The sequence below is a fragment of the Corvus cornix genome, chromosome Z, assembly GCF_000738735.6.
Source record: "Corvus cornix cornix isolate S_Up_H32 chromosome Z, ASM73873v5, whole genome shotgun sequence".
In the NCBI taxonomy this organism is placed as follows: domain Eukaryota; kingdom Metazoa; phylum Chordata; class Aves; order Passeriformes; family Corvidae; genus Corvus; species Corvus cornix.
Genome location: NC_046357.1, coordinates 2883082 through 2908190, shown reverse-complemented (window position 1 = coordinate 2908190; position 25109 = coordinate 2883082). Strand labels below are relative to the sequence as shown.

General features: G+C 37.4%; 1 protein-coding gene across 9 annotated transcripts in view; it reads left to right on the top strand.

Moving 5' to 3' along the window:
- ERBIN (erbb2 interacting protein) overlaps positions 1-25109 on the top strand; it is a 119494-nt gene that overhangs the window by 13118 nt on the left and 81267 nt on the right. For 7 of the 9 annotated variants that reach the window (XM_010395342.4, XM_010395345.4, XM_010395348.4 and 4 more), the window contains exon 2: positions 7053-7164. The exons of the other annotated variants lie outside the window; for them this stretch is intronic. The gene's annotated coding sequence lies outside the window, so the exon portion shown is untranslated. The remainder of the gene's footprint in view (positions 1-7052; positions 7165-25109) is intronic. 9 annotated transcript variants of the gene reach the window in all.

The window sequence follows — 25109 nt, the reverse complement described above, 5'->3', positions numbered from 1 at the left end:
TGACACTGTTGTGTATATAAATATCAATTTTTGTAAATCTATTCAGTGTATGGCTTGAATTACAGGTTGATATTAACTGAATATTTAAAAAAAATTTTTTAATGTTAGTATTAGGCTGAAGTGAAAAACTGAGACTTTCTGTCAATAGTGGCTCTTTACAAAGCACTTCCTTGTATTGGTCACTTTGGAATTTAAAAAGGGTTTTTGCTTTGGTTAAAAGAAAGTAAGTGTATGTAAATTTTGAACTTACCATGTTGGGGATGGCCATGTACTTTTGTGTGCTTTATTCCCATTCCCTCAAGTCTTTAGTAAATTGAAAGCATTGCTTTGTAGGCAAGTAATTGACTTTTTGTTGCAAAAACATGCACAGCACATGCTAAGCAACACTGTCTTGAGGTTCAGACCACATCCTCTGAAAATTTCTTTCAGTTCTGTACAGTATAGCTTACTGATACAGTCAGTGTCCGGACCAACCTGTTTACTGGATTGACGGAGCATCCTTGTTTCTTCTTGGCTGCCTGTAGATATTTAGCATGGCAAATTTTTCTTTTTTTAATTACTCCCTCCTGCCCCCTCTACCAAAACTATGAATCCAAGGCAGACTAAATTATAAATGTGACACGCATAAATGAATTTTGCCGTCAACTTCTGCTGTTGTGAGCATTAAAATATGCTTGCATATGGTTTTTGATACATCTTTTTTGTACTAAAAGAAAAATACCAGTAATAATCAAGTTATCACCTTTACTTTAAAGGAGTCTTAATTTATAAAGCCTGTGACTAAATGTCTAGTTTTACATTGTGCTGCAACTCCTCTGCATGCATCTGCTTTGCTTCTGGTGTGGTTCTTTGCACTAGAAAGAAGACAAGGTACTGAAGGTGAAGGCAAGGTATTGAAGGTGGAGACATGGTACTGAAAATCAGTGAGTTGTTGAGCAAACTGATCTTAAAAAAAAAAACTTCTCCCCGATGTCTTGCAGTTTAGGCTTTTTGGATCAGTTACTGATTGAACTTCCAGTGTGGTTATGCAAGCCCTAGCTGTAATAAAAGGCAGGTTTTGTTAAAGGCAGCTTAAAAGGCAGAGAGAAAAGCAGAGATTACTCTTGCTTCAGCAGGCTCTAGTTTGAATTTTGCACAATGGAGATTGACTTGCCTTTTGAGTTCCAATGGCTGGTTTGGAATAGTCTTCCACTTACCCACAGTAAATGTAAATGTTGCTATTCATCATCAGTGATTTGATCCTTGATAATACATACATAAAAGTCAAGAGTGCACTTAAAAACTGGGATACTTACCCAGTTACATCTCTTTTTGGGCAGATTTAAAGTCTACCACCTCCCATCTCTCCTGCTTTTTCTTGCCATAGATTGACTTGCAGACTTGAGACAGTAGGATGGGAATTTAATGTTTCTCTGTAAAATGGTTTTTAATTGCTGCGGGAGTGTGAAATAACTAACTATGGAAAAGGAGAAGCAACAATGAAGTCCTTTTCTCCTGAAGGCTGTGTTTCAGAGCACTTGCTTTTGACACTTATATATCTAGCCTCTTTAGTTCATTGGGATTTCTGGTGGCTTTGTGTTTTTCATTATCTAGAGGGATCTCTTGATTGAAATGTGTAGGTCAGCAGTATTTGAATGTGGCATGCTCTGCCTTCAGATTAGACCTCTAGGCTAGTATGACTGGAGAACTGACAGGTGATGGGCAGTTGGTGTGATTAGTAAACAAGTTCATATGTTATGTATTATAACAAAATGATGGACTCAGAAATGTCTGTCACAGTGTGCAATGCCTTTAAAGTATTTTACTTTTTCATTTCAGGTGGGCAGGGTAGAATCGCCTTCATTCATGGAGGAATTAAAAGTGCAAGATAATTTAGGGGGCAGAGGATGGAAGAATAGAAGACATTTAGCTTGATCATTTTCAGATCTTCTGGGAAGGTTGCCAGCTGCGTGTGGAAGTGCTGTAGGGCTGTAGTGAGGAGCCATGTATAGTGGCCTCACTTGACTGTATTGCAGGCATGAAATGCAGGTGACTTCTGATCTTTCCCTCCTCTAGCCAGAAGGGCCAAACCCCTATATTAGGGAGGAGGTGGCACTCATGGGCATGAGGTAAACAGAAACAGCTGGTATTTGTGCTGTTACCCACTTTTTAAGACTCTGATACTGTGGTTATCTCTGCTTCTCTGGAGAGAGTTCTGTGATCTATTAAAGCACTAGTGAATTTAAAATGTATCTTGTTATCCGAGTTTAAATTGCTCCCTACAATGCCCTTCTTAGAGTCATCACATGACAGACCTTTAAACTGAGTTGTGAGGACTTTTTCCTTCTCCAGGCACACCAGTGTTAGTAGCAATTACATCTGTGAGAGAGCTTAGCTGAACACTGCCTGCTTACTGGACTACTAAGGCATCAAATGGATAGTTCTCAATACATCCTTAAGCAGTTAAGGTATTTCTCATGACAGCAGTTGTCTATTTGTATGTCCTGCTCTTTAATCTGCAAAATAACAGTTTATCTTCTGGCTGATTGGTAAGTATTTGATGTAGTGTTTCAGGGGAAATAGTGATTGCTGTAAGATAATTTATTTTCCTAGGGTTCAGAGATAGGAAAAAAGCTCAGAATATATTAAGTCCCAAATTATCTTGAATATTGTATTTGGGAAGATAACGTAGGTATTAGGCTTATTCTTTCAAATTATGTAGTACAAGGATTAAGCTATGCAGGATTTGGAGATACTGAATTCTTCCTGAAGGTGGTTTCTAAATTATGATCTTCTGCATACTTGAGAGTAACTAGTATGATGATATTCATTTCTCTGGGACTGGAATTTTGAAAATGTGATGCAAAGGTTGATTGTTTCTTTTCCTTCCCTTACCCCAGACTGAAAATACACTAGGATTTTTTTCTTAAATGCATGCATAGTCTAGTTAGTTATTAAGACACTGAAGTGACTGTTGACCTTGCAAATGAGCGTGGAAAAAGTTGCGCATTTTATGTTTCCTTCATATGTTATTTCAGTTGTGAGAGTCTATCTGTAATAAGAATCTAGAGTGTGGTAAATTGGAATTGACTTTGAACCTGAGGGCAAGTGTATCTCCTTTTGGTACAGTTTCATGTTTGCATTAATCCCTCCCCTTCTAAGTGAATGTGGGACTGAAATACTATCAACTGCATTCATTTTTTGTGTTTCTAAAGTTATCCTTCTCCTGTATTTTTTCCACTTAAACCAGAAAGATTTGGTTTTTGTTTTGGTTTGTTTTTTTGTTTTTTTTTTTTCTTTTGATGCTGCAGTTTTGGGATTTTGGGGAAGAGTCAGATTTTGAGGGACTGGCATGTAGTCTCAGTGCATCTGGCATGTCTTAAAATGCTGGGCAGAAAAGGTCTCTGAAAGATAACTGTATGTATTTTTACATTTATTCTGCTGTGTGATTAGAATACAAATTGAACACTGCTTTTTAGGTGTATTTGCCTGTATTTATATCTCTGTATCTTGAAGTAAGGAGGGGTATGGGGGAAAGGCTATTTTAAGATCCATAAAAATGACTCGTTCTCTCTCTGCTAAGATCATGTATTTTCTGGTATCAGTCCTGACACTTGGATATGAACTGTGAGTCTTGCATGCTGGAATTATAGCCAGTAGTGAGGCTGAGCTTAGTGACATTAACATGTACTGCTGGAGTGGGTTCCTTTCCACCCTTCCCCTTGAGTCATTGATCTAGAGAAGAATTTAGGATCCAAGGCAGAATTTAAGTGTTAAGGTTGCGTACAAATCAGTCAGCTACTCAACATCAAGTATTTAAGCTCACAAAGTATCTGCAAGTTGATGCCCTCTCCTCCCAATCACCTGGCTTCCAATAACCAGATCATCTTTTAACACTTTGAAGGATAGTAGCCAAGTGTGTTTCAGCACTTATTACAGGGGTTTTTTTTAAAGTAAAATAAATACATATCAAAACAACTTCTTGTAATGCAGGCTAACTAATTTTTATATGTAATTATATGCATCCTCTGTTTGTCCGACCTAATGGAAAAAAATATACAAAGTATTTGTTTGCTTTCAGAAAGCAATTGAGGAGAGCTTTTTATTCAGTTCATGCCCAACCGCATTAATGTAGTTGCTAAATTATTGACTTTGTATGTGCACTGCTAGTAATTATGCTCATGAATTCCTAAGTTCATATTTTTCTATTATTTGGATTCAGCTAAACCATGCTTAACAAAAATTTAAGTAGCGTTTTTAAGATTGTCATGGTAGATGAAGAAAGTGGAGGGGAAGAATCCTGTGGTAATAAATGATTTTTTTTCCTGTTCATTGTGAAAGCAAAATGTTAGCTTTTATGCACAGATCTACTGATTCCGTAGAACTGACTTAATAAATATCTCAAATAGTTTTTTTTATAATATTAAAGCTTGATTAGTAGAATATTTCTAAATTAGTTTTGCTGCTTTAAGTGATCTTTTCCATTGCTCACTGCTGTCAGTAGTTGCTCTTGCTAAGATAGTGGTATGATGATGTTTCTTGGCTCTGGGTGGAAATGAAAGTAGCCTCCATTGTGGTGTTCCATCTGGCATCTTTTTCCAGTACGCTTAGCCAAAGTGATAGATATCCTTGGTTTATAATGTAATATTACCAGTCATTTTAGTGTAGGCTCTAGGATACATTCTTGCAGACTCTTAAGTGCTTGATAGAAGTACTAACTGCACCTAATTTTTCAAAGTACTTAAACAAAATTTCGTATATATAAGCAGACCCTGATCATTCATGTCATATATTCAAAAAACTGAGTAACAGTAACAGGGGACTGGAAACAGTAAAATGGAAAAAAATTGTTCTGTGTTTTAAGTCACTTTATTTTTGAAATGCAGCATGGCTTTCACAAGTGTGATAGTGGAGTTAAATCCAAGTTGATTCTTCTCCTAATTGTCTTTGCAGCCACAAAGGCTCCAAGATATTGTCTACAAGGGGTGATTTTAGGTATTCAACAGCACAAATCTGTCTAGTTCTGGAAAGTCCTGGTTGTTAATAACTGTTGTGAAAGGAGTTTATAACTCAAATGTAATATGGGTCGTTTTTCATATAGTGACCTGCCCATCAGCCATTTCAGTTGAAATGGCTTGTTGGTATTAATTAGGTAGTGTGTTTCAATTAAAAATTACACGTCTCTGATAATGAAAAAGCCGGAAGTAGAGTGTAGCCTTAGTTCTACTTACTTTCTAACTTACCCTGCTGGGGGGAAAACTGACCTTAGGAGAAGAAGTGTCAAAAGTCTTTCTTCTAACAATGTGCAAAATTCTTATTTTCTTACTCCTCCTCAACCCTTAACTTTTGGAGTCTAGTTTACCACTGAGCACTTGTATTGTGCATGCCCGGTAGTCAAAAACTTGAACAGGTAATCTGGAAGAGACAGCATGTTCAACAGTCCATTCTTTATCTATAAAGGTGCCACTTACATCTCAAATTGAACTGAATCTTCTCTGGAAGATTTCAAGACGAGAGAAGGAAGTTAGTCTGCTCTCCTTGGTTAAGACCTGAGAAAGCTATTCCAGGCTTTACATCATAGACCGTCAGTTCCTGAGCAGGGTGTGTATGAAGGGAGTTGCTGTCTAGATACAAACTTGATTTAATGCAATACTTCTGTTAGTATTTTCAGCCATGCAAGAATTTTGGCTGTAGGTGGGAAAGCAGTAGGAAAATTTTAGAAGGGAAGTTCTAGAGCCACCACTTTAAGGGTCAGCAACCCAATTTTTTTTATTCCTGAGAAAGCCAGGAAAGTAGCAGTGCAGTCATCAACTGTGGCATCCTTTAGAGTTTCTGTTTGAGGTGGCCATGGCACCATGGGGAGCTGATACCTGCAACGTTTTGGAAAAGGTAGCTAAGATCTGTTAAACAGCTGTGTTACTATGGATGGTTTAGGGTTTGTTAAATCTCGATGTTTTGACAGTGGCAGAAACACTTTTATTGACAATTCTGTTGCTGCTGTTTGTCTTAGAAACTTTAGGAATCATGAAACTCGGTTTTGTGGCTGTATATTAAGTGCTAATCAGGATCTGATCTCCTGAAGAACAGTTTATTTCAGGAAAGATTCCATTTGTCAACATAGAAACCTAGATTTATTAGACCTTTTTTCTTTTTGGTGGGATGTATTTGCTGTTTTAAAAACAGATGAGAAACCATTCTTCTGTATTTTGGCACTTTATTTGAACTGGCTTCAACAAATGTCACCAAGATGAGGCCATGGGTGTGTTCCACATGCATCCTATATTTACTGCATACAGGACCACATAGTAAAATTTGTATCCTCAACATACAGAGTGTATGTCAATATTTCACAAATCTCACCAGGCGGAGTAAGCTTCTGAGAAACAGATCCAACTACTTGTAAGCGTCTCCACTCTTGCCAATAGCTGTGGCTGCAGACTTTCAATAAAATCTCATGTTAAGCTAAATGAAGGCAGCTGGTAGGTTTAGTTGAAATAGTTGAAGCTTTTTTTAAAGACTCATCTGTTGCAGTGAGTTTTATTTCCCCATGAGGACTGTGGGAGCATTTGTGTCTGTGTGGGTGGTATAGATTCTTTCTATATATTCTCTTTCAGAGAACATGCTTGAGATTGACCACAACTGTAGTGCTTTGAGAGGAGGTTGTTCATTTGAGGTCCCGCGCTTAACTTCTTGCTGGTTTTGGTTACATTTTGTTAATCTGATAATTGACTCCATTCATACAAATAACAGGGAGCTGAACTCTAGCTTGCTAGCAGTGTATGTGTTTCACTTTTGGCTGCCATAGAAGGAAGAAATGATAATCAGTTCTACCTTTTCTGTGTTTTGACACACTGCTTTTTCTGTTTGCATTATGTTCAGATTTGACAAAGAATAAAAATGCATATTGGTAGAATGGTGGTTGTTGTGGTAAGCTACATATTACTGCGTCTGTGTTGTCTGTGTTTGATTCTGGTGTAGAACAAAGTAAATGTGTAGATTTGAAACTGTCTTAGTTTTGTGCAAGGCCGCTTACACACATCATTTTGAAAACACTTCTTAATTCTCTTTCACAGATCCATGTGGATGGTTTAATAAACTGTTCGACGTCCTGGTGAATCTGTGGTGCCAGTTGAGAAACTGATTCAGGCTCCTATGGTGTAAATTATCAGTGGTGGAGTAATTTGGGTAGGTGACTGTCCAAATGTGTTAAAGGAGATAAGGGGAAATAAATGTTTTGGGCACACTTTTTGTTTCAGTTACACTCTTAAGTGTGCTATTAACATCCTCTCTCACCCACACATGTAAGAATGACAAAGTTTTAACTGCTGAATTTGTATTACAGTAGCTTGTAGGGATGATGATTAATAAATATGAATTGGGGTTGCTTTCCCTCAAGGGGTGCTGGGATTATTCACTGGGTTGGCAGTCTGGTGCACTTGAGTCACAGAGCATGGTCTGTTTGCATTTTAAAGTTGGTACAGCTCTGTGTTAGCACTTGTGTAGAGGTAACCTGACTTCCATTGCTTCTACTCTATTTTTCTGCATTGTTTGAATTAATTACCCATTTTATGGTAATGTATTCAGGTAGCTTTGTGCAAAAAATAAAAGGAGTTTCAAACAAATACTTCTTCCTTGGATAAGCTGACTTAGATGCTGTTATTCTATCTAGAGAAAGGTTAGAGTGATTTGGGTTGGTTTTATTTTTGTTTTGGGGGAATCAACTTTTTTTTTTCAGTTGCATGCATGTACTGTTGTGGTTGTGTATATTTGTTATATTGTTAGCGGTATGTTTAGGGTGGCATAAGACTGAAGGGATGTTTTTTTAAAACTTATTTTTCATCCCATTATTTAATAGCAGATGCACATAGGTGCTCAGAAAGGGGTCATAGGGAAATAGTGAGAAAACATAACTAGAATGATGTGGCCTTTAAAAAAAGAAATTTTGTCCCTAATTGAAGTGCCACAAAAATCTTTGGTAGATTACAGTATATACTGGAGTAGGTAATTTACTTTCTTTGTCCTAATAAGGACTGTTGAGCAAATGCATTTTTTTTATTCTGCTCTCATAATCTCTTGCTCTGATTCAAGAATGTAGTTAGAATGCACCCACAAATATGTCTAACTAGCCGCAGAAAATGTTTGGCTTTTGAGAGGGGAAATATTTTAATGGCAAAAATAATGTTTTAAATGCTTAATATTTGCAGAAATTACGTGCTTGGAAAGAAAGTCATCATGATATTTAAATTAGGAAAAATTGTGAAAAGACCGTACCAAGTTTATGAACTTTTGCTTGAAAATGAGCTCATGGAGAAAGAGTGGGTTTTATTGAAATAAGTTAGATTTTGAGGAGCACGTTTTTTTTTTGAGAGGAAGATCCTAAATACATGTATGTATATTAAAAGTACTTGATATTCTGTGTGAGGGCTTTGCAATTATTGTTTCTGTAGATTCCTGTTTACAGTATTTTTAAAAAGAGCTGTTTTTCTCTGTTAAACTTTTGAGGCTTGTTTCATAGTTCTGACTAGAGAGTGATATTGTGGAAAAAATTGTCACAAAAGAGAAACAATTTTATCATTTGGATAGGCTGAGACTTCTAATAAGCTGCTACTGTCCTACTTACATCAAAGATAACCACAAAGTGGACAGTTCAGGCAGCAGTGCATGGCTTGGATTTAGAAGAGGTTCTTTCTTTTTTTTATGCTACTAATATTGTTCAATAACATTGAATGTGTGTAAGATAATAGGCAAATACACGAATTTGAATATTGATAATAATTTTATGTTAAATTAGAACATTGTTTTATAATCATAGTTTCACTGTGCATCTGCTTGTTTTTACTTGGAAACACTTCAGTCTTACTGGGGTAATTCAAATGGTATGCTTAAATCTAGATTTTGTTTCTTCTTGCTTTGCAGTCGTTTGCTCTTAAGTCTAGTCCCTTTTTCACTCCTAACTGTTGATTCATTAGCAGCCTTGATTAATGAGCTTTTATTGGGGGAAGAAAATCTCTACCCACTAAAAAGAACAGGATTGGGAAGCCAATGCTTTTTGATAAGCTTGTGGCTGCACACATGTCTTTAATAATTGAATTGTAAAGCATGTTGTGATGAAATATTTGCTGTAGGCATTGCAAAAGGCCTAGTAAGTGTTCCCAATGTTTTGTGATCATCTTGGATAGAGGCTTTTTAATGCCAATTGAGTGCATGTTCCCCAGCTTCTCAAAAGTTCTGTAACAAATAAGTTTCTGGAAAAGTTCTGTAATTTGTCAAGCTGCTAAATTCACAGTGAGCACAATGCTTAGGTCCAATGTGAAGGTAGTGTATCAACTTGTATTTACAGGTACTGGAAAACAACATGGAAACAGAGACCATAAATGAGTTTTTACTTGCGAATAGCCAAAATACATGACAGAAACATGAGACTAAAGGTTGTCAGAGTTCTTAGTTTTTTTTTAACTTTTTGTAATCCATACACTGCCTAATAGGTGAATTTGACAAGAGTCTGAAATCTTCATTCTTACAGAGTCTTGCAGCTTCTTTTGCAATGTATTTGGAGTGTGTTTCATCTTCTGACAATGCTTTATTTAAGGATTTAATTTTGAAGCTGTTTAATTACAGTCAAGAAAATTCCTATTTCATTGTCTTGCTCTCAAGACTTCCACCTGAATAAAGAAAACTACACTGGCTAAAAAGGATCTCCTGTATCTCATCCCTTCCGTGTTCTTGTATTCTTTATTTTGGACATGTTCCAAGATTCTTATATAAGCTCTGGTTTGCATATTTAATCTGAGTTAGCCCCCTTGACTTGCTGATTCATTTCTCCTTGTAGCAATAAATGCTGCCCCAAATCTCCCCCTTCCTAGTTATATTTGACAAGTTCTGGCATGAAGTGCCTGCTCAAACATATCTCAGGTATTTCAGCTGTGAAGGTTAAACTAGTCAGCACGAGATGTATTTTATCTTGGCAGTGCACTTGGGGGACTCGTCGTTCTGCCAGCGTGGTGTTCCCTGTAGTGCAGGGAGGAGGTATGGACAAGCTGTCTCATTAACTGAAATGATTCTCAGACCGATGGGCACTTCAATATTAACATAGTCTAGACTGCTTTGTTGAATGTTTTTTCGTTTAAGGACTCAGGAGGAATGGTAGTTAGTTTGTCCCTTAAAATGTGTGCACTGCTAAGAGAGTTTAAGCAAGATTAGGTTATCATAGGGTTGACTTGTGTGATGAGCTTGCTGGCTGTCACACGGCCAGAATTGGGTATTGTAAGGAAAACATCCTGTCTCCATAGAGGCAACTTTGTTTAATTCTATGCAAAGACTAGATGTTGAGGAACTCATGCTTGCATTATGTAAGCAGTTCCTGAATCTTATTTGTCAATTTAGTAACTCACAAATAAAAAACTTCTTTAGTAGTGTCATAAATGTGTGGTGGTGTCAGAGAGGAAGTATGCAGAGAATTCTTCTAATGTATTTAAATAGCATGGCACATTCTGGCTTCCTCTTCCCTCTCTCCTTGTCTTCTCCATCTACATTGTTCCATGGAGATAGAATCAAGTGCTAGCTAATGTAGGCAAGTAAACTTCCTTTCGACAGTTGTCTTTGAATGTCAGTGCCTATTTCTTCAGTTAAGGTTTGCTTCTGTGTTATTCACAGACCTCACTGACAATTTCCTCCTTTCCTTTAGTTTCTTGCTTCCCCCCTATCCCAGGGTATTTTTTTCTTATGGATCCAATTGTATACAATATACTACAAAAGTATATTTTCCTCCTAGTGGGAAGAAATGATGGTGAGACAGAAATGCCTAATAGAATGCTTTACCTTCAGTGATGCAGTAAGCAACTGTGGGGAGCTGTAATGGATTTGCCATAGTTTGGTTTTCTGCCAAAATATTTTTCTTTATATGAAGAGTTGTAAAAGTTTGCAAATTCAATTGCACAGGCTTATATAAAATAGTTTTCTTCCTCTATCATTGCTGTGTCTGGAGGATCATACAACAATGGTGTGGAGAGCTGTACAGATTGATGTCTTAGAGAATTCCACATCAGGATGAGAAATACTGGATTTCACAAAATAAGACCAGGTAAATTTGAAGCTAGCCAGTCTGCATCAAGTTCAGTCCAAAGAAGCCTTGTACACAGGAAGCAAAAAGAATTAGTTAATTTTGATTTACAGGGAAGGAGTAGCAGGGGAAGTGCTGTGTGTTTTGGAATGCTATATTGCCATGATGATGTTATAGTGCAGATTATGTATTTGTGAAGATTTTTAGCCATCCAAGACAGACTGTCTGTCATTTTTTGTGTAAGTGGATAAATGGCATAGTGTTTCTGCAGGTCCGAGTGGTCTTCAGACACTTCCACTTATAAGCAAATTAGGACAAAGGTGATGATAAGAGTGAGCTAGCTGGCTATACAAGTAGTGTAGAAGGAGTGGGTTTTCCTGTTATGAAGCAGCGGCTTGATTTTAAGGTGAAAAGAGGTGACAGATTTTCCTCAAAAAAAATGACTGGAAGTAAACATCGATTACAGAGGAGAGGCAAGTAGAACATCTATTAAAACGTGCAGAAGGAAAAGTACCCAACTTTTTTCTAATACAAATACAAGATATTGGAAATACTGCTTATGAAGGACTGATGAATAATTCTAGAAATGTTTATAAAGAAGAAAGTGTTGGGTACTCAGTTTGAAGGAAAATAGAAAAAGCTTATGGTTGATCTGCATAGTATCGCTGACCCTTGGTAGAAGGAGTGATGTGTTTGATGGTTAAAATAGCAGCTTGCAATTTAGGAAGGGCAAAGTGAAGGAAAAAGACAGTGCTATTTTGATGAGAACTGAAAAAAAAGTAACACTTATCAATTGGTTTTCTCTGTGGTAAGCCACAGCAGAAATAGCTTGTTATGGACTATCAAATAGCAGTCCCATACAGGATGATTAACTCCTTAAGTACAGGAAACTTAATTTTTGTGTGCAGGTGGTCTTGTACTACTAATACTAAAATGTGCATTTCAAAAGATGATGGATGCAGTATTTTTAGAAGTCATTATAGAAGGATTTGGAGTCACACCTATTATTGAAAGGAGCCCAGTAACCAGTAGTGTATTTAAAACCTCCTTGTTGTTGAGAAAGTATAAATGACTGTGAATTGACTTTGATTGTACGTAATAAATATGAAGTTTAATCAGCAGCATTTATTTGTTCCTTTTTGTAAAGATCAGTTGGAAGCCATTCAGTGAAATCATCTGTATAGAAATTCCTTTTCTACTCAGTTTTAAAGGGAAATCAGTTAAAGGATGTTTTGCTAGATGCTTAGAAAACATTAAATATAAAACCAGCTAATATAGTAGTGAGAAGTGTGCATCTGTTAATTAAATGAAGGGGGGAAAAAAGCTATAGCAACGAATTGTGGGTTAGAAGCTGACGACTTCAGAAAGTGAAGGATGAAGGGAGTCTGCCTAAGATACCTAGGATGCTAATGTTAGGACCACTTAAGTGAGTGAGAATGAGATAAAATATACTAACCCTTTATTTTTTATAAATTTAACAGATATGTTTAATTTGCTTGGCAAAATAGGAGACTTTTGTAATTGAGAAGGTTGAGAAGAACTTGATGATCAAACTCATTTGTTGGTAGGCTTATTCAACCGACAAATGGTTCACATTTTAAATTTTTTGATCAGTCAGAAAATTGTTTGATTGTAATCCTGTAACTAATTAGATTCAATGTGGTTTTAAGGTAGAGGATTCATATTTTCCCCAGAATATAATGTAAAATGATGTTTTACTCTTGTGCTCCCTTTCTCTCCCCCTTGAGCTAGTTGCGTAAGTGAGAAAGGAGCCCTGCTTATCTTTTGCATTTAAGGGCTGCTGTTTGAGGATACAAAACTGCTTGATTTGACTTTTGGCTAGATGGAGAAGCCTCTCTGGACTTTTTTGCTATTACTAAGCCATGTAAAATTCAACCAAGAGAATGTTCTTACTCATTTTAGATGTTTATATGGTTGCTGCTTCAATCCTTCCTTACCTTTAGTGCTAAAGTTCAGACTTCAAGTAAAAAGTATTCTCGAGTTATTCTAAATCTCTATTCACAGCTACAAATGTTGTAATTTATTTTGGAGCTGAAATACCTTCCCTTTAATCAAGAGGTAAAACTTTCTGAAAGTTTGGACCTGTTGTAGTAGGTCCTTAGGAGGGCCATGAAAATGACTGGAGGGCTAAAGTACCTCCCCTATGAAGACCGGCTGAGAGAAGAGAAGGCTGGAGAAGAGAAGGCTCCAGAGAGACCCTGTAGCACCTTTCAGTACCTGTAGGGAGCCTACAAGAAAGATGGAGAGGGACTTTTTGCAAGAGTGTGTAGTGATAAGACAAAGGGGAGTGGCTTTAAACTGAAAGAGAGTAGGTTTAAATTGGCTTTTGGAAAGAAATTCTCTACTGTGAGGCACTGGAGCAGGTTGCCCAGAAGAGCTGGGAATGCACCATCCCAGGCTAAATCAGGCTTTGAGCAACCTGATCTAGTGGAAAGTGCCCCTGCCTGGGGCAAAAGGGTTGGAACTAATGATCTTTAAGGTCCCTTCCAACACCAGCCATTCTATGATTCTATGAAAGCACGAAGGTAGTTTTTATAGCTGTAGCTGAGATAATTGGAGCACAAGGGGAAAAACCCCCACATTCTTTCAGATACCAAGGAAATTGCTTGACTGCTGCTTTTCAAGGTGGAATTGTGGGTTCATTCTTCTCCCTTAATGAAAAAGTCAGGACTCAAAATATTTGTTCTGTTGGATTTTACAGTTTTTGTTAAACTTCATTTATATTTTTGCTTACTACGATTTGGGACAATAAAGAAACAGACAAGGTAGATACGTCTGCTTTAAATTTTCTTCTTGGAAAGTCTAAATGTTTGTACCAGCATAACTGCATTATCTGGTTTTTATGCATGTATTTGTATAAGTGTAGCATATGTAGTGTATTTTCATACAGGATGGGTAAAATAAATTATTTTCCAAAGCATTATGATTACCCTTTGTGTAACTTAAAGGAGTTTCAGTAAGCAAACTGGAATTGCCTCTTATGTTTCAACACAAGTGTAGGATACACAACAGGTTGATTGTCCTTCAGAACAGATTAGGGTGACTTAGCTCAGAAGAGGAGCACATGATGTGGAGGACGGTGATAGTAAACACTGTTTAGCTTGATAAGCAGTAGTATTTGCACAACAGCAGCCTGGTAGCTGTCAGGATTTTATTTTTAAGCGTTGTTGTGAAGCCAAGAGACAAGGAAAATATGAAGGATCAAACAGTGAATTAATTTTATATATCTATGTGGGAATGCTGTCAATAGTTTCTCTGAAGAATTGATGAAGCTAGATAGATGATGATCGAAGCTAACTTTATTGACTGAGGAGTCTCCCTTTTGATTTTGAATGAGAAAATAGTTTGAAAAATAGGTGAAAATAAGCTGCTTATATCTTCAAAAGAAAAGAAACAAATTAGGAATACTTACCAGCAATACAGGCAAGCAGTGTCCTAGAAATAATTTTTGTAATAAGTACAAGTTTGTGGGGTTAAGGTTTTGTTTTGGGTGCTTGGGGCTGGGGACAAATGTGACTACAGGAATTCAAAGGAAGGAGAAGCAAGGAGAGTTGTGGGTCAAAGTAATGATTTCCAGAAGTAATCAATGCATGTGATAAAAACATTGTTGCTGCTGGTTGAGATTGTGTTCTGGTTTTATATGCATTGAATTTAAGTAGGCAGTCCCCAGATGTGCATGTCATCTGGAACATTCCTGTGAGATGGAAGCATGTCAGGGACAGTAGTATTAGAACGGCAAGGGAAGCAACTTGGGGTATGAAAAAACCACGTTGAAACAGAGGAAACAGCAGAAGAGTGGAGAGGAGTAGGGTGACCAACAGCGGAAGACATCACAATGGAAAGATGAGGAGACAAGAGAGGTGACTCTTTAGAGGCTCTCACCATTATTGAGGACTTTTTCACTTTGTCACAGGAAGGATCACCTGTAGAGCAGTACTAGGTGTCTGAGAAGTCTTGGACTGATCGGAGATGTTAGCAATCCAACCAAACTTTTCTTTTCCCTTTTTTATATTTTGATATTGCCCTTTTCCTTATTTTCCTTTTTATTCCCATACTTCTGAAAGAGTCAAATTTTGATTGAGGGTCAAGGCTCCTCTTTTTAAGTTTCCCTCATTTTCCAGCGTGCGAACTGTAATTTGCATCACATGCATTTAAAGCAAACAGTAACCAGAGGAGATAAAGACTTGGTATCTGTACGGTGTGATTACCCAGGCATTTTTACATCTAGCAAGATTTAAGTTTAAGGCTCATTAGTCTTAAACTAGTGAGTGGGTGTTAAGCTCTGTCTCTCAGTATTTACTATTTCAGATATAGGTGCTGGCCTGTCAGTCTAATCAAAGCTGTTGAAAATTTTTCTTTTTAAATAAGGTTCTAATAACACTACTGCTGTCTAATTGCTAATGCTCATTAATGGTCTCTGTTATAATGTGTCATACTGTTAGCATTTATTCTCAGCCCAGTCTCTTATGGTTGTGAACACCAGAAAAGATTTAACTTCGCATGCATTACTTTCTGGATTTCTATAATTTTATGGGAAGACTGGACTATGTGCATTGTCATAGAGCGCATGTATTAAAACTGTTGAATTATTTTATCAATCATTTTAAGTCTGTCTAAATAGTAATCCCTTAATGGTATTAAAATGAATGCTGGTATCTGGAATGAAATGAGTACATTAATCTCACTACTGATCTTAACTACTGAGATTTTTTCCATACTAGAAAATATTCTAGTACTTTTTCAACTGTTAACAAAGGTGACTGACATGTTAGAAATCAACCTGTTGGAAAGGGTTGATTTTATTCTCTTTTTTATTTACTGTGTCTTATTGCTAGAAAGAATATTGCATAGAGGTGTCAGATCTAACACAGGTTTATTCCTATAAATTGAAATCCAGTAATCTGCAGATAAACAAGTGATTTGCTTTATTGCTATGAAAGCTTTAAATACGAACTTAATTGATTTTCCCAGATCTTGTACTAGCTTGTTGGAGAAGGTCTGGAAGATCCAGAAAAAAATTAATTTTAGTTTAAACAGATGTTGTTTTTAAAGCCTCATATCTGATTGTTTTTATCTTTACTCAGAAGTCAGAATGGAACAGTATCTAGAAACCCGAAACCCCTAAGAAACTCCATTCTTTGGCTATCAGATCTAATACTGCAATTCAGTTATTACTGAGAGGCATTTTGAACTGTAATGGGCAACTACAGTAAAAAGGATTTTGGAAGATGTATGGATATAATCTTCAAAATGCATTTTAGGGCATGTAGTTTGGTAGGGCTCCTATCAGTATATGAAGGGCATATTCCTCCAGGCAGTATATTTTTACAAGACAACCCTGCAAAGAATGAGAAATAGGGAATGAGGAGAAACCTACTGATTTCCAGACTACACACAAACAGCTGTTTCTGTATGTTATGCTGTGTTGGTTTAAAGTAAATTTAATAAAAAAAGGGTAAGAATTGAGACAAAACAACCCTCACTGCAATCTCATTATTGGAGGGAATATAACAAACTCATATCCTGCTCCTTTCCAGTGTATGCCATCCACACATGATTTTTAAGTAACAATTGTGGTTTTGTTTTTTTCAGATTGAGAAGCTATGTCCGCATTCGTTTCTTCAAGTTCTATCAGCAGAGGGATTTTTTTTTTAGACAGGAACAACTAGGACTGTTTTCTAATCTGTTGAATTCAGCATATTAATTTCCTTAAATTTTCTTGTGAGTTGGGGATTAATTACCTTGCAGCTCTGCAATTTCAAATGACAGCAATTTTTTATTACCTTAATGAGCTGTTTCCCTTTTAGTTCAGGTAGCTTATGGGTCTGGACTGTTTTGTGTGTTAGAGGAGGATTGTTACCCTGCTACATAGCTAAAATCCAGGGGGATTCTATAGATTCTTTTCAATGGTGAAACAAATCGCCTCTAATAGTATTTGCAGAATATAAATTTGCTGCAACAAAGGGGTTGGGTAGCTTTAAGTTATATGGTAAAAAGTGACAATTGTGCTCCATCATTGATTCACAGGCAGGTAGGGAGATCTGACGGCAAGCCAAGGCTTAGTGTTTAGAAATTGGCTCAAATCGTGAGATTAAGCAGTAGCATTAGCCTTTTCGAGAGTAATGTGATAATGTCACAGAGTTACAGATCATACCTCCATGACAGATGGTGCATGCCTGTGTGAAGTGTAGTAGGGTAAAAATACTTTTCGGTTTGATGTTTTATATGTTTAGTCACAATCAGTAGCTGCTGTAGTTAGTTTAAAATTTAATATCAATTCAAACAGGAAACATCAGCTTCCAGGAAGACACCTGTTCAATTGTCCAGAGCTTACAAAAAGAGTTCTAATACTGGACATTTGCTTTCAGGATATATCTCTACTTCAGATCAGTGTATTTTTAAAAATTCATATCTCTGCTTCTATATTGTTGCTGCTTGACTATATAATTTCTGTTTTCAATATAGAAGTATATTATTCCTCCTGGTGTCTTTGTTACTGTTTATAGACAGCACTGACATTCAAGTTGGTGTGTGCAGTATTTGACAGTTGAAGCTGTAACAAGTATCTGATGGTTGTTTTTTTATTTAAACCCACTCAGACAAAGCAGTAACACAAATATTTTTGTTTCACTTTGCATGTTAAGAGCGCAGCTGAAGTTAGTTTCCTTTGTGGCTATGAATATTTAGCAATTTTGCAAGCATGTTGTCAGATTGCTAATTGTATTTGTAATCAAACTGGCCAGTGATGTCTCCTAATTCAATTTTGTAAAGTAGGGAGGAACAAAATAAATGCAGAAGGAAGTAAAAGGTTCATAATAGCAATTGTTAATTGGAAAGTTATGCCTGTACACATGTGTGGGGGGGGGAAATGACATCTAAAAATAGCTTTAAGTGTTGCTTAACCTAGCACTGCTCACCTCTGCCCTGAAAGGAAAGAGAATTCAGGAATTTACATACCCTAACAATGACTTGGCTGGTGTGAGATCTATAATTAAGTATACAATTATAGCAACTGTTTGCTGTTAGTTTCTTCTCTTTTTGAAACAATTTAAATTTGAAATCTCCATTATGCTATAAAGTTACGTTTCTAAACGATGTGAAAAGTAAACGATTTATCCAATTCCTATTATCAATTTCATAACATATTAAGACAACTTAGGTCTTACTAGTTCCAAGAATTTTGTACATAATTTGATAAATTCAAGTATAAAGCCTTAGCTGTTTAACAGTTCAAACTGTGTTGTAGAATCTCCTGGACCAGCCAGTAGTGATAAAAGGCCACAGGCACAAGATGAATTCAAACATTTGATGCCACAAACATTCACAGAATTGGTAAAATTTGTAGTCTGAATTCTGTCATGTCCGCCTGTACTTTGATAGTTTAAAACAGCTCTAGGGTTCGGTTTTGTGCATAAGCTGTGTCATAACTAGTAGAGTATCTGCCTGATATGGGAGGTGTGTCGAAAGTATATCTGGCTGCCCAGGTTTTAAATGGAGAGAAATATATCATCTTTATTTGTCTTACTATTGGGGTGTAAATAGAAGGTTGTTCATCTGGAGTGCTAGAAACCTGTACTTAAATGTTGTCCAAGAGGACTTGAACCTTAGGTCATTTGTCTGTCAGGACAGGAATGCGCAGTCTGTGACAATCTGGGGTTCATTCTAGGAGTTATCCTAGGATTTATCTGATTAAGTTTCACATGTTATTGGAGAATTGATTATTTAGGTTTTTATTCCCTGTGCTTTCTCCTTCTCTCATGCTTGGTCATACTTGCTTTAGTATCTAGATCACTTACTTTTTCCTCATACTAAGTAGTGAATGTGTTGTCTTAGTGAGTCAGCACCTACTTAATGCAATATTTAGACAAGTGCTATTTGCACACAGAAGTGTGGGTGTTGGCTACCACCAGCATTTTATACATGTCCATGGTCTCTATAAGTCTTGGTGCGGTATTTCTGAAGTACTGCACAAATAAAATTAGGTATGTCCCTCCCTAGAGTATTTCAATATCTAATAAAAGATGTGGGTATGATGAATTGGGGGAAGAAAAAGAGTTTATCTGGTGAATGGCAGTAGGCAAAAAGAAATAAGGATCATGATAATAGCATAATACAAGTTAACCACCTACTGAATTTAGATCAAGTATGTCTTTTCTAGAAACAGTCATGTACGTTCTGGTGTTGTTTAGTGTGTGTGTATGACTGAGTTTTGTGGTTTCAGTAATAAATATTACTACTGATTCAATTGTATATTCTGTGTCTTACATATTATTCTCTTAGTCGCTTGTTTTCCAAATTTTCCACAATCCTCATCTTTCCCATTATCAGTCTCTCTTGTTCTGCAGTGAAAGGAGGTTGAGTTTTTACCACATTTGCTGTGTTTAACAGTAATAGGACTGAAAAAGCTTTGGCCTTTTGGAGTGGTCACTGCTTAGGATCCATGTGCTGATGGGAAACTAAAGAGTGAAGGGGGGAAAGGGTGAAAAGGAACAGGGCTACATAGGAGCAAAGGGTGGGAGCACCAGATCTAAATAGTTTTCTCTTGGATTTGCAGTCACTCTTGTTATCCTCAGTGTTCATGTCACATTGTTTGTGGTGCTAATTGGCCTCCTGATGTGACATAGGGTATGTTCAGTTCCCTCAAAAGTCAATGTCAGTTCTGTTGTAGCAGTGGAAATCTTTGAAATGGTTGAACCTTATGTGAAAGTTGTTGTAACCTGAAAAAAACCAAACTTTTTTTCTCCTTTTTAATTCCTATATTGAATCAAGTTGGATTCTTTCTGTTCCCGCTAACAACAAAGCTTCCTCAGGGTTAACTATACCTCAGTGTGTAGCTTGGCACAGCTGCTCACTTTTACTCAGTGAGTTAGCACAACTGTCACTTAGAGACAAAAGGTTTGTTAAAGAGTTGTGACAGTGCATGGGGTACACTGTTGCTATTCTGAAATGTGTTGGTTTTGTCCCTAAGAATGATCTGTGAGGCTAAGATAAGTAATCTACAAAATGATCTCAGATAGTATTCTGTTGCGATGATTTATTTCTTTTTTTTTAAGTTCAGGTACTGCTGTATTTTATGCTTCAAAGACCAGAATCAAGTTGTTAAGAAGAAATCACTAAACTTGTTTATTTTGTTAAAAATCTGTATATTAAATAAGTACAGTGTTTAAGGATGCTATGAATATTAATGTTTTAAAGCCTTCGTAAAATTCTTACTTTTTAGCGTTAAGTTCGGAGTAGAAAACCAGTGTTATTCTGTGTTTTCATTTCTGTCTTGGTTTCTGGTTATTTGAGCTAATGTGATGGCATCGAGTAGCAGAAACAGTAAACATCACTAGCGCCTTAAGCAGAATGATTAGGAGCAGCATACAGCAACATTTTAATCATCCTTTACCGTTCTGGAAAACAACCTTGGTTTATAGATTTTAATAAATTTTAAGTCTGTGAACACCAGCTGTACTTTCCTGTAAAGCAGAATATATTGATATAAGTCATCTTCATTCTAGAAAGAGATTTGCCTGATACCTTTTTTTTAATGTGAACAGGAGCATCTTATATTATGCATTCATGAATGATTGAATCAATATGTGATTATTCAGTTGCTTTAGTAAGACTTGGAAAACAACTACCTAAGATAGTTAATTACATTGACTAGACAATTTTGCTAGAGTGGAAGCACATAAACATGTGTCTCCACGGTTAACAAAAAACACTAAGTCTCAGCTTTCTCCCCTGGAAATGTTTCCAAATAATCCCACTGATGTGTTTCCTTTTGTACAACCTGACATTGACCTTAACTCAAAAGTAAAGTTTGACTTTGTAGCATCTAATGTTGCAGTTTGCTCTGATGTGGTGGTGTTGGTGGTGGGTTGGCCCAGATGATCTGGAGAGGTGCCTAACAACCTCCATCTGCAGTTCTCAGTGCTTGGGGAAAGGAGGTAAAATAGTGCTACATCTTACTGCTTCTCTGGAGAATATGGGGTTTAAAGGCAAATAAAAGTCACAATGTGAGTCTTACCTGCAACAGCTATGCCTTCTGAAGGTGTTGTAGATCTAACTGTTTATGCTTAATTGTTATTTGTTGTTTGGTATTTTGTTCTTTGTATTAGAATATATAAAATAACTTTTCAGAGCATGTGCTGAGGCTTATGCTTCAGGAGACAGGCATCTCGATTCGTAAATGATTCCTTGCAGTTTGATGAGATCCGAAACTTCTCCAGTCTGGTGCACGTGCATTAGAGCAGTTTTTCACTGGTGAGATCAAATGCAGACATACTGGTCATTTCTGCACTATTATAAAAGGGAGTTTTGAACCTCAGACAATTTCCGTAAGTCTAGGTATGTTTGTTTTGTTGCAAAACCACTATTTGCACTCAGAACACTTAGAGAAGGTTTTTGTAGCTATATCCACAGAGGTGAAAATGCCGCCTTTAAAAAAATTGAGGTCATGGGTGCAGTCTTCATTTATGCCTTGGAGACCCTTTTTTTGACCAGCTTCCCCAAAGGAAAGTAGTCAACCACGAAATTCAGCAGCTCTGATTTATCTATGTGTGCACAGGTATGAATGTGTTTCCTTAACTCTTCTGCAAAAGTGCTGTTGTGATATTGTAAATAACAGAATTTCACTTTGTTGCACTCTAGGCAGTCCATTAAGTTTTAAGTTAATTAAAAAGACCTTTAATGGAACTGTAGATAATCTGGCAGAACAATGAAACTCTTAATATTAAAATATAATTAATGTAACAAGTTACCCAGGCCAGGGACCTATCTTAGTGCCTTTTCCATTCCCTATGTTGATAAGCATACCCAAAGCCCTTGGCAGAACACTTTTGAACTGCATGTCCTCTGCAGTATACCAGCAGGTTATTTTGGGGCATTCTGGAAGCAAAAGTGAACCTTTGTGTGCTTGCTTAGAATGTGCCATCAGCTGTCCTCTTCCTGCATTAAAGGATTCTGGTTGTCAGCAGCTGTGACAGCATTGGTACTAGGAGGTAACAAATCCTCAAGTAGGTCAGTCTCACGCTGCTTGAGGTAATGTTTCGTTATTAACATCTTAGACTTGACCACCCAAAATCAGTAGAAAGATAGTTCTGCTCCCTGATACTTGTTAGATTTTTGTCAGTGAGACAGTTTGTTGTTTCTTTGCTTCACTCTAAATGTCTGTCTTTGGTTCAGATACTGAAACAACAAAATGCGGTGAGACAGGAGGGACAGCATCTGCTTCCAGGAAAAGCAAGATGGATTTGTTTTTGAGAATGGTCTCTAAATCCTTTGTCTCCCTGTTTCTTCTCTCTTACCCCTCTTTATTCCCCAGTCTGGGAATCTGAGATGAACTAAGCTGTCTGTGGTCTGCAGGCCTTCTACTTTGTGCAAAATATGTTTAATTCCAAAAGGTATGCTGTCTAGAGATAAATATTTTCTCAGCTGTGTTTATCTTTTGTTTCCTCAATCAAAATCATATGTTGTTTTGTTTGTTCAAATTATCTCACTGTAAGGCACATATTTCCCACCAATGTGGCAGGTTGTGATTGAATTGGAATCTTGCCAGTAACCATTGACAGTAAAACTTATTTATTATCATTGTGTATGAAATGATTATGCACATCTGCATGTACTCCCCTGATCCTTTGGCAGGCAAAATCTTCTTGATCAAGTACAGTGATACTGATGGTGCATACAGTTGCTCTTCCTCAGTCTGCTTTGGAACCCCTCATCTTCCTCATCCCCATTTCAAAAGGCAAAAAACCAACTATCTCCTTGCCCTAAAATTGTTCTTGGTTTACAAGACAGATTTTAGTGGTTCAGTATGGGATCTGTTTCTGCTTAATGTGAGTCTCTGCTATGGATAATTTTGATCAATCTAAAGTCTTTTTATCTAAATGTACTTTTCTGCTGAATATGAATGGATGTTTAAGGACAAGCACAGATAATCTGGATTCTGCAATACTCTCCTGGAGTTATTTAAATAAGTATTTTGCTGGTTTTACTGTTTTCAGTATTTAATATGGAGGATGGTTATCAAGAGGTGAAGGCTGCCTGAAATGTCTCTGAAGCAAGCAATTTTTAAGATATGTATTTCCAGCCCTTCCTGTAATGAAGAGCATGTTGTGATTTACCCCCTCTCCCTCTCTCTTTTTGTTTGGTTTGGTTTCCTTAAACAGTTTGGAGAAGGTAAAAACTGCTTGGGCCTCATTTGTTGTACTGAAGTATAATGCTACATCCTGATCAGTTGTGTGAAAGTTTGCTACGAGTGTTCTGGGTACATCAGTATTCTTTCAAAAGCAGTTGAAAGAATTCTGAGGATTGCAGTGAACTGTAACCCCATTGTAGAAGGCAGCTGCATTTGTCAGACATGATTTCCCCATGAAGCCATGCTGGATGTCACAAATCACCTCCTTATTTTCTGTGTGCCTTAGCAGAGGTTTCAGGAGGATCTGCTCAATGGTCTTTATGGGCAGTGAGGTGAGACTAACTGACTTGTAAGTTCCATGGGTGTTTATTTCCCTTTTTAAAAATGGTGGTTATGTGTCCTTTTCCCAGTTGTAGGACGTCCACAACTTCTCAAGTATGATTAGATAGTGGCTTATCTACTTCCTTTGTCAGTTCCTTCAGGATCTGTAGATGTACCTCATCAGGTCCCATACACTTGTGAATCTTCAGGTTACTTAGATGTTTCAAACCAGATCTTCTCCTACAGCAGATAGATAGTTCTTCATTCTTCTGGTTCCTGCCTTTACCTTCTGCAGCTCAGGTGAGGTGGCTGGAGAACTAGCTGGTGAAGACTGAGACAAAAAAGTTAATTGAGTACTTTTGGCCTTTTCCACTTCCCAGGTAACCATTTCTCCCATTTCCTTTGGAGAGACCCACATTTTCACAGTCTTCCTTTTATCACCCATGTGCCTATAGAAATAATAGAAATCATGGTCTGGAAGGGACCTTAAAGATCATCACGTTCACACCCTCCTTCTGTGGACACTTCCAAGGATGGGGCATCCACAACTTCTCTGGGTAATGTATTCCAGTGCCTCATCACCCTCATAGTAAAGAATGTGTTGTACTGGACACAATACTCCTGGTGGGGTGTTACAAGGGCAGGGGAAGGGGGCAGAATCACCTCCCTCTGCTGCTCTTTTGATGTAGACCACGATACAGTTGGCTTTCCTGGCTGTGAACGCACACTGTTGTCTAGCTTTTCACCCAGAAGAACCCTCAAGTCCTTCTCAACACAGCTGCTCTCACTGAGTTCGCCTCCCAGTCTCTGTTCATGTCTGGGATTGCCCCGACCCAGGTGCAGCACCTTGCATTTGGCCTTGTTGAACTTTGAGGTTCTTATGGACCCTTTTCTGAAGCTTTTCCAGTTCCCTCTGGATGGTAAAGAAGCCATCTTATGGAAACTTTTCTTGTTGCCCTTGATGCCCCTGGCCAGATTTAATTTTACCAGTGCTTTAGCTTTCCTGACCTGATCCCTGGCTGCTCAGACAATCTTCTTCTATTTCTCTTAGGCTATCTGTCCTCCGTAAGCTGAAGCCAGTGGTAAGTTGGAAGTGAAATACTTTAGTGGAATGAGAAATACTTGCTCACTTAGTTGTGGGCAACCCCTGGAGTATAGTGATTGGAACAGCTGCTCTGGGGCAGACTGGCAATCCATCTGGCAAGCATTTTCTAGTAGCATTTGGGTTATACTTAGGAAAGAGTAAGAACAGGATGGACACATACGGTAATTCCCCCAAGTACTCTCCCCATAAAACTGCGTGCTAGGGCTTTTTGGTTAGAGGAACATATTGAGGCTCAGTCTGATGTGATTGATATCATGCCCTAGAGCATGGTTAAATAAGATTTCATAAGGTGTTTTTACCTTGAGGGTAACTTTTAGTCATCTAAAGCACCTGTTACCACTTCTGCAAAACAACTAGAAAAGTGGTATTCTGAACTAGCTGAGGTCTTTGTGATGTTGCACCCTTAAGGGAAAGGGAGCACCCAAGATTTGTAGAATTCATTGGTTGAAAGGAATGAGAAGTCAGATGATCCACAAAAGCATGTGAAGTTTCATTAC